Here is a 15,676-nt window from a genome sequence, read left to right on the forward strand (position 1 = left end):
CGTCTCAACGCAAACTCCGCCTCCTGGGTTCAAGCAATTCTTCTCCCTCAGCCTCTGGAGTAGCTGGAATTACAGGCATGAGCCACCGGGCCTGGACGTTTTTTTTGTTTTTGAGACGGAGTTTCGCTCTTGTTACCCTGGCTGGAGTGCAATGGCGCGATCTTCGCTCACCGCAACCTCCCCCTCCTGTGATCAAGCAGTTCTCCTGTCTCAGCCTCCCGTGTAGCTGGAATTACAGGCGTGAACCACCGCGCCAGAAAGATTTTTTTTTTTTTTTTTTTTTTTTTGAGACGCAGTTTCGCTCTTGTTACCGAGGCTGGAGTGCCATGGCGCGATATCGCCTCAAGGCAAACTCCTCAGCCTCCCCAGTAGCTGGAATTACAGGTCTGAGCCACCGCGCCTGGATAATTTTTTTTTTTTTTTTTTTTTTTAGAGATGGAGTTTCGCTCTAGTTACCCAGGCTGGAGTGCAATGAAACGATGTCGCCTCAACGCAAACTCCGCCTCCTGGGTTCAAGCAATTCTACTGCCTCAGCCTCCCGTGTAGCTGGAATTACAGGGAGAGACACCGCGCCAGGATGATTTTTTTTTTTTTTTTTTTTTTGAGATCTAGTTTCGCTGTTGTTACCCAGCCTGCAGTGCAATGGCGCGATCTCCGCTCACGGCAACTTCCGCCTCCTGGGTTGCAGCAATTCTCTGGAAGGGGCAGGTGCCGGGGCATGGTTCTCTGAACGGGGGTAGGTGCCACGGGTCTTCGGTCGCTGGACGGGGTTGGTGCCGGCGGCCTGGGTCTCTGGAAGAGGCAGGTGCCGTGGGTCTGAGTGCCTGGACATGGGAAGGTGCCAGGGGTCCTGGGTTTCTGGACGGGGTAGTTGCCAGGGGCCTGGGTCTGTGGGCAGGTGTAGGTGCCGGGGTCCAGGGCCTCTGTACAGTGCTAGGTGCCGGGGGACCTGGGTCTCTGGACAGAGGTAGGTGCTGGGGGGCCTGTGCCTGGGTAGATGCTGGAGTCCAGGGCCTCTGGACAGGGTAGGTGCCGGGGGCCTGGGTCTCTGGACAGGGGTACGTGCCATGGGTCTTGGGTCTCTGGACGGGGTAGGACCTGGGGGGCCTGGGTCTCTGGAAGAGGCAGGTGCCGTGGGTCTGAGTGCCTGGACATGGGTAGGTGCCAGGGGTCCTGGGTTTCTGGACGGGGTAGTTGCCGGGGACCTGGGTCTCTGGACAGGGGTAGGTGCCCGGGGGCCTCGGACTCTGCACAGGGTTAGGTGCGGGGTTCTGGACAGGGGTAGGAGTAGGGGGACCTCGGCCTCTGGACAGAGATAGGTGTTGGGGGACCTGGGCCTCTGGACAGGGGTAGGTGCCAGGGGTCCTGGGTCTCTGGATGGGGTAGGTGCCGGGAGCCTGGGTCTCTGGACAGGGGTCGGTGCCGTGGGCCCTGGGTCTCTGGACGGGGGTAGGTGCCGCGGGCGTGGGCCTGGGTAGGTACCGAGGTCCAGGGCCTCTGGACAGGGGCAGGTGTTGTGGGGCCGGGGTACAGGGCCTCTGGACAGGGTCAGGTGCAGGGGTCCTGGGTCTCTGGACGGGGGTTGGTGCCTGGGGTCCTGGGTCTCTCGACGGGCGTAGGTGCCAGAGGGCCTGAGCCTGGGTAGGTGCCGGGGTCCAGGACCTCTGGACAGGGCAAGTTGCCGGGCGGCCTGGGTCTCTGCACAGGTATAGGTGCCGGGGGGCCTGGGCCTGGGTTGGTGCAGGGGTCCAGGGCCTCTGGACAGCGGCAGGTGTCGGGGGTCCTGGGTCTCCGGACGGGGTAGGTGCCGGGGGTCCTGGGTCTCTGGACAGGGGTGGGTACCAGGGATCCTGGGCCTCTGGACCGGGTACGTGCCGGGAGCCTGGGTCTCTGGACAGGGGTAAGTGCCAGGGGGCCTGGGTCTCTGGACAGGGGTAGGTGCCTGGGTCCAGGACCTCTGGACAGGGGCAGGTGCCGGGGGTCTGGGTCTCTGGACAGGGGTAGGTGCCGGGGGGCCTGGGTGACTGCACAGGGGTAGGTGCCGGGGGGCCTGGGTCTCTGGACATGGGTAGGGGCTGGGGAGCCTGGGTCTCTGGACAGGGGCAGGTGCTGGGGTCCAGGGCCTCTGGAAAGTTCTAGGTGCCGGAGGCCCTGGGTCTCTGGACATGGGTAGCTGCCGGAGACCGAGGCCCCCCGGCACCTGCCCCTGTCGAGAGGCCGTGAACCCTGGCAACTGCCCCTGTCCAGAGGCCCAGAATCCTGCACCTACCCCTGTTCAGAGTCCGAGGACACCCAAGACCTGCCCCTGTCCAGAGACCCAGGCCCCCCCACATCTGCTCTTGTCAAGAGACCCATGCCCCCCGGCACCTGCAGCTGTCCAGATGCCCTGGACCCCGGCACCTGCCCCTGTCCAGAGACCCAGGCCCCCGGCACCAACCCCTGTCCACAGACCCAGGCCCCCAGCACCTACCCCTGTCCAGATACACAGCTCCCCCGGCACCTACCGTGTCCAGAGACCCAGGCCCCCGGCACCTACCCTGTCCAGAGACCCAGGTCCCCCAATACCTATCCCTGTCCAGAGGACCAGGTCCTCCAACTCCTACCCCTGTCCAGAACCCCGCACCTACCCCTCTCCAGAGACCGAGGCACCCTGGCACCTACCGCTGTCGAGAGACCCAGGCTCCCGGCACCTACCCCGTCCAGAGACCCAGGAACCCTGGCACCTACCCCTGTCCAGGCACTCAGACCCACGGCACCTGCCTCTTCCAGAGACCCAGGCCCCCCAGGACCTACCCTGTCCAGAGACCCAAGACCCGTGGCACCTACCCCTGTCCAGAGACGCAGGCCAGCGGCACCTACCCTGTCCAGAGGCCCTGGACCCCAGCACCTACCCAGGCACAGGCCCCCGGAACCTGCGTCTATCCAGAGACCCAGGCCCACCGGCACCTAGCCCTGTCCAGAGGCCCTGGACCTCGGCACCTAGCCCTGTCCAGAGGCCCTGGACCCCGGCACCTACCCTTGACCACAGACCCAGGCGCCCGGCACCTACCGCTCTTCAGAGACCCAGGCCCCCCGGCACCTAGCCCTGTCCAGAGACCCAGGACCCCCGGCACCTACCCCTGTACAGATACCCAGACCCCCGGCACTTACCCATGTCCAGAGACTCAGGACCCCTGGCACTTACCCCTGTCCAGAGACCCAGGACCAAGGCAGCTACCCCTGTACAGAGACCCAGGCCCTCGGCACCTACCCCTGTCAAGAGACCCAGGCCCCCTGGCACATATCCTTGTCCAGAGACCTAGGCCCCCCCCGCATCTGCCCCTGTCAAGAGACCCAGGCCCCCGCGCACCTGCACCTTTCCAGAGGCCCTGGACCCCGGCACCTGTCCCTGTCCAGAGACCCAGGCCCCCACGCACCTACTCCTGTGCACAGACCCAGGCCCCTGGCACCTACCCCTGTCCAGAGACACAGCCCCCACCGGCACCTACCCTTCTCCAGAGACACAGGACCCCCGGCACCTACCCCTGTCCAGAGACCCAGGCCCCCCGGCACTTCCCCTGTCCAGAGACCCAGGACCCCCGGCACCTATCCCTGTCCAGAGACCAAGGCACCCCCGCATCTGCCCCTGTCAAGAGACCCAGGCCTCCCGGCACCTGCACCTTTCCAAAGGCCCTGGATCCCGGCATCTGCCACTGTCCAGAGTCCCAGGCCCCCGGCACCTACCCCTGTCCAGAGAACCAGGACCCCCGGCACCTACCCCTGTCCAGAGACCCAGGCCCCCCGGCACTTCCCCTGTCCAGAGACCCAGGACCCCCGGCACCTATCCCTGTCCGGAGACCAAGGCACCCCCGCATCTGCCCCTGTCAAGAGACCCAGGCCTCCTGGCACCTGCACCTTTCCAGAGGCCCTGGATCCCGGCATCTGCCACTGTCCAGAGTCCCAGGCCCCCCGGCACCTACCCCTGTCCAGAGACCCAGGCCCCCGGCACGTACCCCTGTCTGGAGACCCAGGCCCCCGGCACCTACTCCTCTCCAGAGACCCATGTGCCCCTGCATCTGCTCCTGGCAATGAACCCAGGCCCCCCAGGACCTGCCCCTCTCCAGAGGCCCTGGATAACGGCACCTACCCCCGTCCAGAGACCCAAGAACCCTGGCACCTATCCCTGTCCAGAGACCCAGGGCCCCGAAGCCTACCCCCGTTCAGAGACCCAGGACCCTGGCACCTAGCCCTGTCCAGAGACCCAGGCCGCCCGGCACCTATCCCTGTCTAGAGACCTAGGCGCCCACGCATCTTCCCCTGTCAAGAGACCCAGGCCCCCGGGCACCTGCACCTTTCCAGAGGCCCTGGACCCTGGAACCTGCCCCTGTCCAGAGAACCAGGCCCCCAGCACCTACCCCTGTCCAGAGAAACAGCTCCCCCGGCACCTACCGTGTCCAGAGACCCAGGCCCCCGGCACCTACCCTGTCCAGAGACCCAGGTCACCCAATACCTATCCCTGTCCAGAGGCCCAGGTCCTCCAACTCCTACCCCTGTCCAGAACCCCACACCTACACCTGTCCAGAGACTGAGGCACCCTGGCACCTACCGCTGTCGAGAGACCCAGGATCCCGGCACCTACCCCGTCCAGAGACCCAGGAACCCTGGCACCTACCCATGTCCAGGCACTCAGACCCACGGCACCTGCCTCTTCCAGAGACCCAGGCCCCCCAGGACCTACCCTGTCCAGAGACCCAAGACCCGTGGCACCTACCACTATCCAGAGACCCAGGCCACCGGCACCTACCCTGTTAAGAGGCCCTGGACCCCAGCACGTACCCAGGCACAGGCCCCCCGGAACCTACATCTGTCCAGAGACCCAGGTCCCCCGGCACCTAGCCCTGTCCAGAGGCCCTGGACCCCGGCACCTAGCCCTGTCCAGAGGCCCTGGACCCCGGCACCAACCCCTGACCACAGACCCAGGCCCCCGGCACCTACCCCTGTTCAGAGACCCAGGCCCCCCGGCACCTAGCCCTGTCCAGAGACCCAGGACCCCCGGCACCTACCCCTGTACAGAGACCCAGACCCCCGGCACTTACCCATGTCCAGAGACTCAGGAGCCCTGGCACCTACCCCTGTCCAGAGAACCAGGACCCCGGCAGCTACCCCTGTACAGAGACTCAGGCCCTCGGCACCTACCCCTGTCCAGAGACCCGGGCCCCCCGACACATACCCTGTCCAGAGACCCAGGACTCCAGCACCTACCCTGTCCAGAGGCCCTGGACCCCGTCACTTACCCTTGACCACAGACCGAGGCCCCCGGCACCTACCCCTGTACAGAGACCCAGACCCCCGGCACTTACACATGTCCAGAGACTCAGGACCCCTGGCACCTACCCCTGTCCAGAGACCCAGGCCCCCCGGCACCTACCCTGTCCAGAGACCCAGGACTCCAGCACCTACCCTGTCCAGAGACCATGGACTGTGGCACCTACCCCCGTTCAGAGACCCAGGCCCCCGGAACCTGCTCCTGTCCAGAGACCCAGGCCCTCCCGCACCTGCCCCTCTCCAGAGATCCTGGACCTCCGCATCTACCCAGGCCCAGACCACCCGGCACCTACCCCTGTCCAGAGACCCAGGCCCCCTCGGCCCTGCGCCTGTCCAGAGGCCATCGACCCCGGCACATACCCAGGCCCAGTCCTCCCGGAACCTACCCCGTCCAGAGACCGAGGACCCCGGCACCTACCCCTGTCCAGACACCCAGGCCCCTGGCACCTACCCATGTCGAGAGACCCAGGCCCCCCGGCATCTACCCCTGTCCAGAGACCCAGGACCCCGCCACCTACCCCTATCCACAGACTCAGGACCCCTGGCACTTGCCCCTGTCCAGAGGCCCTGGACCCAGCACCTACCCAGGCCCAGGCCACACAGCAACTACCCCTGTCCAGAGACCCAGGCCCCCCGACACCTACCCCTGTCTAGAGACCGAGGCCCCCCGGCACCTGCCTGTGTCCAGAGGCCCTAGAGCCCAGCACCTACTAAGTCCCAGGCCCCTCGGCACCTACCCCGGTCCAGAGACCCAGGGCCTCCGGCACCTAGCCCTGTCCAGAGGCCCTGGACCTCAGCACCTGCCCCTGTCCAGAGACACAGGCTCCCCGGCACCTGCCCCTGTTCAGAGACCCAGGCCCCTGGCACCTAACCCGGTTCAGAGACCCAGGCCCCGGCACCTACCACCATCCAGAAACCCCGGCCCCCCGGCACCTACCCCTTTCGAGAGACCCAGGCCCCCCGCACCTACCATGTACAGTTACCCAGGACCCTGGCATCTGCCCCTTCCAGGGACCCAGACCCCCGGCACCTACCCCCATCCAGAGACCCAGGCCCCCAACACCTTCCCCCGTTAAGAGACCGAGGCCCCCGGCACCTGGCCCTCCCAGAGACTCAGGCCCCCCGGCAACTATCCCAGTCTGGAAGATGATTTTTTTTTTATTTTTTAATTTTTTTTGAGACGGAGTTTCCTCTTGTTACCCAGGCTGCAGTGCAATGGCTCGATCTCGGCTCACCGCAACCTCCGCCTCCTGGGTTCAAGCAATTCTACTGCCTCAGCCTCCCGAATAGCTGGAATTACACGAGTGAGCCAGCGGGTCGGAAGATTTTTTTTTTTTCTTTTTTTTTTTAGACGCAGTTTCGCTCTTGTTACCGAGGCTGGCGTGCCATGGCGCGATATCGCCTCAAGGCAAACTCCGCTTCCTGGGTTCAAGCAATTCTCCTGCCTCAGCCTCCCCAGTAGCTGGAATTACAGGCGTGAGCCACCGCGCCTGGATGATTTCTCTTTTTTTGAGACCTAGTTTCGATCTTGTTACCCAGGCTGCAGTGCAACGAAACGATGTCGCCTCAACGCAAACTCCGCCTCCTGGGTTCAAGCAATTCTCCTTCCTCAGCATCCCGTGTAGCTGGAATTACAGGCGAGAGACACCGCGCCAGGATGATTTTTTTTTTTTTTTTTTTTTTTTTGAGACCGAGTTTCGATCTTGTTACCCAGGCTGCAGTGCAATGGCAGGACCTCGGCTCACCGCAACCTCCGCTTCCTGGGTTCAAGCAATTCTCCTGCCTCAGCCTCCCGAATAGCTGGAATTACACGCATGAGCCACCGGGCCCGGATGGTTTTTTTTTTTTTGAGACGGAGTTTCACTCTTGTTACCCTGGCTGGAGTGCAAAGGAGCGATCTCACCTCACCGCAACCTCCGCCTCCTGGGTTCAAGTAGTTCTCCTGCCTCAGCCTCTCGTGTAGCTGGAATTATAGCCATGAGCCACCGCGCCAGGAAGATTTTTTTTTTCTTTTTGTTGTTTTTTGAGACCCAGTTTCGCTCTTGTTACCCAGGCTGGAGTGCAATGGCGCGATCTTGGCTCACCGCAACCTCCCCCTCCTGTGATCAAGCAGTTCTCCTGTCTCAGCCTCCCGTGTAGCTGGAATTACAGGCGTCAACCACCGCGCCAGAAAGATTTTTTTTTTTTTTTTTTTTGAGACGCAGTTTCGCTCTTGTTACCGAGGCTGGAGTGCAATGGCGCGATCTCCGCTAACCGCAACCTCTGCCTCCTGGGTTCAAGAAATTCTCCTGCCTCAGTCTCCCGAGTAGCTCGAATTACAGGCATGAGCCACCACGCCAGGAAGACTTTTTTTTTTTTTTTTTTGGAGACGCAGTTAAATTCTTGATACACAGGTTGGAGTGCAATGCTACGATCTCGCCTCAACCCAAACTACGCCTCCTGGGTTCAAGCAATTCTCCTGCCTCAGCCTCCCGAGTAGGTGGAATTACAGGCGTGAACCACTGCGCCAGGAAGATTTTTTTTTTTTTTTTTTTGACACCCAGTTTCGCTCTTCTTACCCTGAATGGAGTGCAATGGAATGATGTCGCCTCAACGCAAACTCCGCCTCCTGGGTTCAAGCAATTCTCCTGCCTCAGCCTCCCGTGTAGCTGGAATTACAGGCGAGAGACACCGCGCCGGGATGATTTTTTTTTTTTTTTTCTTTTTTTGAGACCGAGTTTTGATCTTGTTACCCAGGCTGCAGTGCAATGGCAGGACCTCGGTTCACCGCAACCTCCGCCTCCTGGGTTCAAGCAATTCTCCTGCCTCAGCACCCCCAGAGTAGCTGGAATTACAGGAGTGAACCACCACGCCAGGAAGTTTTTTTTTTTTTTTTTTTTTGAGACCCAGTTTCGCTCATGTTACCCAGGCTGGAGTGCCATGGCGCGATATCGCCTCAAGGCAAACTCCGCATCCTGGGTTCAAGCAATTCTCCTGCCTCAGCCTCCCGTGTAGCTGGAATTAGAGGCGAGAGACACCGCGCTGGGATGATTTTTTTTTTTCTTTTTTTGAGACCGAGATTCCCTCTTGTTACCCAGGCTGGAGCACAGTGGCGCGATATCGCCTTAAGGCAAACTCCGCCTCCTGAGTTCAAGCAATTCTTCTCCCTCAGCCTCCCGAGTAGCTGGAATTACAGGCATGAGCCACCGGCCCCGGATGATTTTTTTTTTTTTTGAGATGGAGTTTCGCTCTTGTTACCCAGGCTGGAGTGCAATGGAGCGATCTCGCCTCACCGCAACCTCCTCCTCCTGGGTTTAAGCAGTTCTCCTGCCTCAGCCTCCCGTGTAGCTGGAATTACAGCCATGAGCCACCGCGCCAGGAAGATTTTTTTTTCTTTTTTTTGTTTTTTTGAGACCCAGTTTCGCTCTTGTTACCCAGGCTGCAGTGCAATGGCGCGATCTTGGCTCACCACAACCTCCCCCTCCTGTGATCAAGCAATTCTCCTGCCTCAGCCTCCCGTGTAGCTGGAATTACAGGCGAGAGACACCGCGCCGTGATGATTTTTTTTTTCTCTTTTTTGAGACCCAGTTTCCCTCTTTTTACCCAGGCTGGAGCGCAGTGGCGCGATATCGCCTCAAGGCAAACTCCGCCTCCTGAGTTCAAGCAATTCTCCTGCCTCAGCCTCCGGAGTAGCTCGAATTACAGGCGTGAGCCACCGGGCCCGGATCATTCTTTTTCTTTTTCTTTTTTTTTTTTTTGAGATCTAGTTTCGCTCTTGTTACCCAGGCTGCAGTGCAATGGCGCGATCTCCGCTCATGGCAACTTCCGCCTCCTGGGTTGCAGCAATTCTCCTGCCTTAGCCGCCCGAGTAGCTCGAATTACAGGCGTGAACCACCGCGCCAGGAAGATTTCTTTTTTTTTCTTTTTTTTTTCTTTTTTGAGAAGGAATTTCCCTCTTGTTACCCAGGCTGGAGTGCAATGGAATGATGTTGGCTCACCGCAACCTCCGCCTCCTGTGTTCAAGCAATTCTCCTGCCTCAGCCGCCCCCCCCGGTCCCCGAGTAGCTGGAATTACACGTGTGAACCACCGCGCCAGGAAGATTTGTTTTTTTTCTTTTTTTTTTGAGACGCAGTTTCGCTCTTGTTACCCAGGCTGGAGTGCAATGGCACGATCTCGCGTCAAAGCAGACTTCGCCTCCTGGGTTCAAGCAATTCTGCGGCCTCAGCCTCCCAAGTAACTGGAAACACAGGCGTGAGCCACCGCGCCCGGATGATTTTTTTTTTTTTTTTTTTGAGACGGAGTTTCACTCTTGTTATCCAGGCTGCAGTGCAATGGCACCATCTCGGCTCACCGAAACCTCCGCCTGCTGGGTTCAGGCAATTCTCCTGCTTCAGCCTCCTGAGTAAATGGGATTACAGACAAGCGCCACCTGCCTAGCTAATTTTTTGTATTCTTTGTAGAGACGGGGTTTCACCATGTTGACCAGGATGTTCTCGATCTATTGACGTCGTGATCGACCCGCGTTAGCTTCCAAAATTGGTGGGATTACAGCCGTCAGGCACCGCGCCCGGAAGATGATTTTTTTTTTTATTTTTTATTTTTTTTGAGACGGAGTTTCTTCCTCTTGTTACCCAGGCTGCAGTGCAATGGCTCGATCTCGGCTGCCTGCCCTCGGAGAAAAGCTGCGCTCCCTCAGGCTCCAGGGCTCCGGGGGCCTGCCGCCGCCCATTCCGGGCGCATATCTGGAAGTCCAGAGCTGGGGCCCCGCCTTAGTCGCCTAAGCGACTCCAAAGCCCCGCCCCGCCGCGCTGCACTGCGCCTGCGCCGCTGCTCCACCGCCCCGTCTCGCTACACCGCGCCTGCGCCCCACTCCACCGTCCCGTCCCGCTCCATCGCGCCTGCGCCTCGCTCCACGGCCCCGCCTCGCTACGCGGCGCCTGCGTCCTGCTCCACTGCGTCTGTGTAGCGAGCGCCAGTGTTGCAGTTGCAGTCCGTCGGGAGTAGTGCGCGGGTGGTCTGGCTGTTGCGGAGCCGTTGGCGTCCGCCGCGAGGGAGCGGCGGCGTGGAGGCGCCTTCTGGCTCGGGCTAGGGCTGGCTGGAGCGCGAACGAGTAACGGCGGCAACTGCGGGCATGTGGACGGCGGCCTCAGCGGCCAGCAGGTAAGGTCCGCGCGGGGGAGGGTGGGTCTTGCAGGCCCGTGACGGGGTGCGGGTTGCGGCGGCCTGGCCGAGGGTGCAGGCGAGCGCGGCCCGCGCGGGGTCCGGTGGGGAATTGTCCTTCCGGCGGCGCCCGCACCGCGCCCACTGCCGGCCGGTCCTTGGCGGGGACCCGGGCGGGGCGGGCCTCGGCCTCGGGGCGGGCGCGCGCTCCTTCTTCGCCGGCCGGTACTCCTCCGTCTTCCCATTTCCTCCGCCCCCAGCCAACATCGCCGCCACTCTCCTGTCTCCACTTCCCTGGCCGTTGCCGGCCTCTTAGCGCGCGCTTTGTTTGAAGCAGAACTGGGAGGCCGGCGGGCTCGGGGGTGGCGGCGCTGTGCAGGCGGACGCGGGGACGGGGGAGGGGCGGGTTGGGTCACCCCGCGGACGCGGGCCTGCCCTCGGGCCACCCTTCCTAGGCCCGGGGGATGGCCGTGGTCCTTGCAAGCTGTAGGTTGCCGGAACGCCCATCGGCCGGTCCTCGCGCCGGCGCAGCTCCCTTCGTGATGCGCGCGGCGAAACTTGCGTGCTCTGGAGAGCCACGCACTTTTCTTCTCCTTAGTGAGTGGCCTTGGATGTATTCGTGTAGGAGTGAGTGTGTTGAAATTTGCAATGCGGGACCGCGCAGCCCCTCTGGTTTGGCTTTCTCCGGCGTCGATTGTGCGTTCTTGGTTTTACAGAGGTTTCTTTTGAGTAATGGCTTCAGTATTGTCAACCCCATACGCATTTGGAAGTTTGTTTATGCAATTGTTTTTACATTTCTCTTGTTATTTATAATGTTTGAATTAGATTTTGTGTTTTTGGAGAGATTTTCCGTACGTGGTGGAAGCGTTTTTAATCTTGGCAAATATGGATTGTCTATTTTATCATGTTGATCGGAAAGCAATACCAGGAACGTTGAAACGTTTTAAAGGCTTTCACTCTCCACTGACTTGTTCGAAAGACGACGTACATACTAAAACGGAAACACCTGTCTTTTTTTCTATTGGAGTTTTCTGGAAGAAATTCTGTGCAATCTGAAAAGATTGATGGAGGATACAGTAATTGCTGTCTACATCGCTTTTGTTAAGCAGTGTAAATTAGACAAACTTGGAGATTTATACCTGGACATACTGAGTTTTTGAACTGTCTTGAAGTGAAACTTTGGAAAGGGCAGGTAAAATGAGGCTTCTTCCAACCTTCCCCCCCCCCCCCCCCCGCCCCAGCTTGGTTAACAGGCAAACACCAAAATATTGTAATATCTGGTAATTTACAGAACGTTGGTTATCAGATTTGATAATTATATATTAAGGTTGTACAATATTTGTATGTCAGAGTTACGGGTAGTAGGTCTTAGGTTGTAGAGTCTTATGAAAAATACGATTTTTTAATAATCTTCTGAGTAGCGAAATGGTAACTGTTACAATGGTTATGAATTGTCAAGGCAATAGGGCTGGTATATGTCTTCAGTCATGTTTTTATGCCTGAAATCCAGGAAACTGTGTAAATGGATGTTTCCTGAAACAGCCATTGCAATGCCATATGTATCGGTGTCCTTCCAGTATATCTCAGATAATGGTGTGTCTCCCTTACTTGTGAACTGCAGGGTCGTGATATTGCTGCGGCTTGTCTGTGCCCCTCTGCATTTTGTGGGTAGTGTCTCACATTTGGCTATCATATTTATAAGACGAGAGTTATTAATTTGGTTTTAACTGGAAGAAATTTAGGTGATTTTCTCTTCCCAGTGACTTAACTGATTGTACGTAGTTACAACGTTAATGGTTGCACTCCTCAATTGCTAGCATCTTTTTTCTAGTGTTAGATATATATTCTTTTGGTTTATCATTTAAAAGAATATTGCTGAGAAAGCATATAAATGTTAAGATTGTATTTGTTTATATTTATTGGATGCTTAATTAAATGTTTTTTCTTTCCCTTTTCCTGAATGAAAAGAAACTGGGAGAAGAGAATCAATCATTTTGTGCAAGTACTTTGTTCAGTTGAGGAGACGTGGTATTGTGAAAACAGTGTAGTCTCTGGAGTTAGACCTGGAGTCAGAATGTATATCTAACATACTAGAAAAAAGATACTTGGAAGAATGGCCTTCCAAGTCAGAAGCATCTGGGTTGAAATTGAGCTCCACTCCATACTGGGCCAAAGCCATGTAACTCATTCATCAGCAGCCTTTTCTTTTCTTTTTTTTTTTTTAAAGAAAAAAAAAATGTTTTTAATGTTACTCGAATATGTCAGTTTTATTGTTTCTGTATACACACATTTGTTACTGAAAATTGCAAAAATAGCACATTGAAAGTCCTTTTATTGGAGTTCAAACTTCTGAAAACAAGAAAATTTAATTATACTGTAGCCAGACTACCCAGTGTTTTCTTTACATTGTTGCCCCACAAGTTGGTTTCCTCCGATTCTTGAAGTTGGGCTTCATCTCACTGACTTCAGGCTTCTGACACACATGGGAATCTTAGGACCTACTGGCTCTTTGGGTCACGTCAGAGAGGAGAGCTTATTGAAAAGGATGTATTGAGCATCGTGGCTCACACCTGTAATCCCAGCACTTTGGGAGGCTGAGGCGGGTGGATTGCCTGAGATCAGGAGTTGTGAGACCAGCCTGGCCAACGTAGTGAAACCCCATGTTTACCAATAATACAGAAAAATTAGCTGGGTGGGATGGTGCGCATCTCCCGGGTTCAAGCGATTCTCCTGCCTCAGCCTCCCAAGTAGCTGGGACTACAGGAGCATGCCACTATGGCTGGCTAGTTCTTTTTTTCTTTTTTTTTTTTTTGGTAGGAGTTTTGCTCTTGCCGCCCAGGCTGGAGTGCGATGGCGCCATCTTGGCTCACCGCAACCTTTGCCTCCCGCGTTCCAGTGATTATCCTGCCTCAGCCTCTGGAGCAGCTGGGATTAGCCCAGCTAATTCATTTTTATTTTTATTTTTGAGGTGGAGTTTTGCTGTTGTTGCCCGGAGTGCAGTGGCGCTATCCTGGCTCACTGCAACATCCACCTCTTGGGTTCAAGCGATTCTCCTGCCTCAGCCCCCTAAGTAGCTGGGATTACAGGCACGCACTAGCACACCTGGCTAATTTTGTATTTTGAGTAGAAACAGGGTTTCTCTATGTTGGTCAGGCTGGTCTTGAACTCCTGGCCTCAGGTTATCCGTCCGCCTCGGCCTCCCAAAGTGCTGGGATTACAGGTGTGAGCCACTGTGCCCTGCCCATGTCAGTTTTTAACATGAGTGTGCATGTAGTTGTTAGTATGTTCTTTTATTACCTGTTTAGTGACTACAGGATCTGTGGTTCTATGTTCTCTTTCAGTGCTGGCATTCTTAATTTGAATCTCCTCTATTATTTTAGCATCAGCAGATTGTGAAGTTTACTGATTGTATTAAAAGAACAATTTTAAGCTGCGTGCTGACCATCGTAAAGGACTGAGCCTTTCTTCATTCTTTCCCATGGCTCTGATGCACGGTTTCCAGATACCAGTTAGGAAAGAAGTTCCTGAGATGATGGAACTTGTGCTAGTCCCATAGGGCCGCTAGGACAAAGTGACCATAGACTTGGGGGAGCATATTAAAAACAGAAATGCATTAGTCACAGTCTGGGGGCTGGAAGTCCAAGGTTAGGGTCCCAGTGTGGTGAGGTTCTGGTGAGGGCTGTCTTCCTGGCTTGCAGATGGCTGCCTTCTCACTGTGTCCTCGTGTCAGGGAGAGAGAGCTCTGGGGTCTCTGCTTCTTACCAGGGCCCTAATCCCAACATTAGGTCCCCACTCTCATGATCTCCTCTAACCCTGAAGAACTCCCAAAGGCCCCATCTCGAAATACCATCATCTATCCTGGATTAGGGCTTCAACACAGGAATTGGGCGGGAGAGGGGAACGAACGTTCAGTCTGTCAGAGCCCCCCAGTTGCCCCTACTGTCCCCGTTTAGGGGCAGATTTTAGGCCTCAGGCGGGACACAGAGGTGGAGGAAGCACACGTTCTGCCTCCTGGGAGTGGTTGAGCCAAAACAAGGACAGGGACGTGGGGCAGACAACAGCCAGTGGGGTAACCAGCAGGAGTCCCGAGGTGTCACTAAGCTGAGGTGTCACTTTCATCTTTAGGTGAGGAAGTTGACTGAGCACCCACACACAGCAGAGTACAGACCACGTTCCCTTCAAACACGGCTCACTTACCATTCCTCAACGCTGCAAAGGGGAGGTGCTACCTCGTCTCCTGAGGATGGTCCTGGAGGTAGAGGAGTCACGGGAGTTGCACACATCACCCACCAGTGACTCTTCACTCCCCACATTTTCCCCGATGGGCTGATGTGCGCTAAGCTGGGGATGCCTTGCCAAGATAAACTCTTCTTCCCAAAGGCCACAGAGGGCAGGCCTCTGACACTGCCCACATGGAGCAGAAATGATGGGGCGGAGGGGCATCCGTCCAGCTGACTGGTGCATTCTGGGGGAGGATGGGGCCGGAGAGGCCCCAAACATGGCTCCCTTTGTCACTCGGCAGAGGGGCCAGACCGCCGTGTGCCAGACAGCTGTGCCCCACCAACCTCTGTTGCTGGGCCAGCCCCTGGCACCATGACCACAGCTCTGCATACAGGCAGTGCTGGGACCAGTGCTCTGGCAGTCACCATGGTCCTGAGCCAACAAGGGCCCTGGGGAGGAATCGGAAGTCAGGCAGTGAAGAAGGTATTGGCCAGAAGGGAACCGGGGCGGGTGCCAGGTCCTGTCTGTGCTGGGATCTGAGATTCTGAGAGGTGGGTTAGGGGTAAGGGGGTAGAGGTCGGCCACATGGGGTGAGGGGAGTTCAGCAGAGATGAGGAGGACCGGACAATGTGGGAAAGAGCAGAGCATCCTCCCCAGCCTCAGTCCCTCTCCTGATGCAGTCATCATCTCACTCTTAGACTCCAGAAGTCTCCCTTCAGCCAACACCTGGCCCCCGAATCCCAGGGCACTTCCCAGACAGCCAGTGCCACATCCCAGGCAAGCCCTGCTCTGCTCTTGAGGTCTGTGCCTGGCAGAAGGGCGGCTGACCCTCGGCCCCTCTCGGCCTGGGTCCCAGCTCTCCCTGGCCCTGGGACCAGCAGACACAGCCACCCTGCGCCTGGCAGACTGGCCATGCTTGTACCCGTTTGTGATGGTGGATTGGGAGGGAACTGTTTGAGATACCAGTGTAAATCTGTGTCTGCATCAATTCCACACAAGAGTCGAGTTATC

Source organism: Aotus nancymaae, unplaced genomic scaffold (genome assembly GCF_030222135.1).
Source record: "Aotus nancymaae isolate 86718 unplaced genomic scaffold, 86718_ANA_hifiasm-v0.15.2.pri h1tg000036l, whole genome shotgun sequence".
In the NCBI taxonomy this organism is placed as follows: Eukaryota; Metazoa; Chordata; class Mammalia; order Primates; family Aotidae; genus Aotus; species Aotus nancymaae.